At 37.1% G+C, this 3,568-nt stretch overlaps 1 non-coding gene across 1 annotated transcript; it reads left to right on the forward strand.

Annotated features, from left to right (window-relative positions):
* The first annotated feature begins 799 nt into the window (after nucleotides 1-799).
* LOC126026688 (U6 spliceosomal RNA) lies at nucleotides 800-906 on the forward strand. Its single transcript, XR_007501912.1, has one exon. It is a non-coding gene; the product is annotated as a U6 spliceosomal RNA (small nuclear RNA).
* Nucleotides 907-3,568: the final 2,662 nt, after the last annotated feature.

A 3,568-nucleotide genomic window follows, 5' to 3' on the forward strand; every position in this document is an offset into this window, starting at 1 on the left:
TCCCTGTATGTCTCATCTTTTCTTGTAAGTTTATAGAAAAACATAAAGACAAGGGTACATTTGAAAAGAAAGCATTCAAAATTTTACATGTGTGAATATGCCATTGTTTTAGAACCATGATTAATGTTTAGGGTATGTGAAATAAAAGAGAAGTTATAAATCATAGTTATCTTCATTTTGAATTTATGACTCTGTTTCTTTTAATTCAGATGCTATCCTTCTTGGCTTTCCAGTAAATAAGCATTTTTGGGGGGTTTTGGGACACACCCGGCAGCGCTCAGGGGCTACTCCTGGTTCTTCGCTCAGAAATGGGTTGCCATAATTCGAACCACCGTCCTTCTGCTTTGCAAGGCAAACACCCTACCGCTGTGCTATTTCTCCAGCCTCCAAATAAGCATATTTTTAGGGTCACAGAATCAGTTCTATAGGCTGAGCACAAGCTTTGCCTGCAGAAGGTCCAAGTTTAATACATGGCACTGAATGGTCTGCAGGCACCATTGAAGCAAAACTCAAAACTGGAAACAAGTCACAGAATCAATGGGTATGGACCAAACAGCAGCAAAGTGGATTTATTTTTGAACTGGTGGGTTCTTGAGAATTGTAGGAAAATTATGTTATAGAACTCAGATACTTAAAAAGTTAGTTTAGTTGTGGTATACTACAGTAAGTAGGTTACTTTCCTTGTATGAAGATGACCTAGATTTGATCCCTGGTACCCTGTATGTTTCCTGAACTCTGAGTCAGTCAGAATTTAACACTGATAACTGGGTGTGGCCCTCCCACCTAAAAGAAGTTATGGGTGCTCGCTTTGGCAGCACATATACTAAAATTGGAAGGATACAGAGAAGATTAGCATGGCCCCTGTGCAAGGATGACACACAAATTCATGAAACTTCCATATTTTAAAAAATTATAATTAAAAAATAAAAGAAGATATGGTCTATTTTAGAGTGTAAGTAAATGGATCCGGGGCCCTCCCTAATGTCCACATCTCTCAAAACTACACAATAATCCTATTTCTCACAGTCTGCCATCTTCCAGTGTACAATGGTCTGGTCTTGCACTACACTCTTCTCTGTTCCATGTCTCCTTTTCTAGTCTGAAATCTGTAGCTAGAATCCTTTTATCTGTGTTGCTACCCTGCAACTTGTCACTTGGTCTCTCTTGGTTTGTACCCCAAGAAGACTGTCCCCTCAGGTTTTTTTAGTTCCTACCATAGACAGAAGCATATGAGTGAGATCCCTGATGTCTTGCTGTCCATCTCAGTGAGAAGAAAAGAGAGCATGGGGGTAGGGGTATCTTACTTTTCTCTCCTACTATCTCATAACTCAGGTCATCCCATTATCTGTTTTAACTAGAGGTGCTTTGGCAGACAGGATTTAAAATGTCCAATTAAATGAATAATAATAATAATGAATATTTATTAAATATATAAACAAACAAAATAAAAAATAAATGAATAGCTCAGGGCTGGAAAGATAGCATGAAGGTAAGATATTTGCCTTGCATGCAGAAGGTCAGTGGTTCGAATCCTGGCATCCTATATGGTTCCCCCAACCCTGCCAGGAGCAATTTCTGAGCTTAGAGCCAGGAGTAACCCCTGAGTGCTGCCGGGTGTGACCCCCCAAAACAACAAACAAAAATAAATGAGCAGCTCTTCTTGCACCCCCCATTCACTCCCATTATACCAGACACCCTTCAAAACAACAACAGCAAAACAAAAAGAATATTATTTATTTTGGGGGCCTTTATTCATTGCAGGGTCTTTATTGCAAAATCTTGATTCTGAACTTTAGTTCAAAGATAGTCATGATTTATAAAAAATATCATATAATATAATATCAGGTCATAATTTGCCAGTCCCTGTTTTAGATTCTGGTATTATTTAATGTAATTATTTTCTCATTAATTTATATTAATCAATACATGTAACTATTTTTTCTGCTTTAGCATATTTGAAATTTGAGAGTTCTTTTTGGCCTTGACATTTGACAAAATGGAGTATGTGCCAGGTAGTATGGTCATAAATTCACCTTGACATTTGATATTCTTTGCAGAAAATAAGACTAATGGGAGAACCCATTTCCAATAGGAGAATCTGGGACTTGAAGCTTATAAACAATAGATATTTATGTCTCCTGATTCTGGACTTCCATTTTCCCTCTGTGTCCTTATCTGACTAAAGGGTACTCTAAGACTCTAAGTCACTTTAGGATGAATCATATCTCTAAAGCTCCCATCTTAGAACAGATTAGGTTTCAACAGATGTTAAGGAGTTAAGTCACTGATAGAGGTGGAATGCTCAGATATTCAATCTATAACTGTGTGTTACTCATTTAATATAACTTTTTCTTGCTCTTCCTTCTGTCTGTCCTTCCTATTTCAATGAGTTTCCTTGATAGCTAAGAGGGAATGGGGATATCTCTTCATATTAAAGAATAGGTCACTAAGGTAATGAGTGGAAGTTTCTCAGTATACTTTTCTCTACACATTGCTCTTAATACATTGCATACATTGCATTTCTATACACTTGATTGATCTTGAGAACCAGTGGGTTTTACTGTTACAAAATCAAATTAAAAAACAGAAGTTTGCATTTAGTCTCCAAATTCAATATATAGAAATTTTTCTTAAGTGACTTTCTTCCAGAATTAAATTTTCTAAACTCTTGCCTTGGGGAATCACCAAGTTGAGAGCATTCTGGGATGTAGGTAGGAAAAAAATGATGTAAAACTCTTACAATGCAGTATGTAGTATAGTCTATATTTAGTTCCTGTGGCATTCGAGTGGTCATCACAGGTGCCTGGGTGTATATAGCATCAGCCAAATCAGAACTTATCTAATTTAACAGCTATAAGTGAGAAAAAATATTGGGGGAATGGCTAGCAGTGGCTCTACACCTGGAAGTGCTCTGGGACTATTCAGGAATAGTCACTGTGCCCAATGATCACTTCTGACTTTTCTGAAAGGTCTTAACAGGAAAAAAAAAAAACTCACCCCATCAAAAAGTGGGGAGAAGAAATGAACAGACACTTCCTCAAAGAAGAAATACAAATGGCCAAAAGGCACATGAAAAAGTGCTCCACATCACTAATCATAAGGGATATGCAAATTAAAACAACAACAATAAGATATTATTTCAAGCCATAGAGAATAGCACATGTCACAAAAAAACAAGAATAATCATTGCTGGCCTGGATGTGGAGAGAAAGGAACTCCCATTCACTGCTGGTGGGAATGCCATCTAATCCAGCCTTTTTGAAAAACAATATGGAGATTCCTCAAAAGACTGGAAATTGAGCTCCCATATGACCTAGGTATACCACTTCAAAGAATACAAAAACCTAGGAATATAATACCCTAGGAACACAAAAAAAAAATGATACAAAAATGCCTTCTGCATGCCTATAATCACTGCAGTGCTGTTTACAATAGCCAGAATCTGAAAACCCTGGTAACCAACAACAGAAGAGTAACTAAAGAAACTGTGGTACATATACACAACGAAATACTATTTAGCTGTCAGGAAAAATAAAGTCATGGAATTTTCCTATACCTGGATGGACAT

The sequence above is a fragment of the Suncus etruscus genome, chromosome 13, assembly GCF_024139225.1.
Source record: "Suncus etruscus isolate mSunEtr1 chromosome 13, mSunEtr1.pri.cur, whole genome shotgun sequence".
Lineage (NCBI taxonomy): Eukaryota > Metazoa > Chordata > Mammalia > Eulipotyphla > Soricidae > Suncus > Suncus etruscus.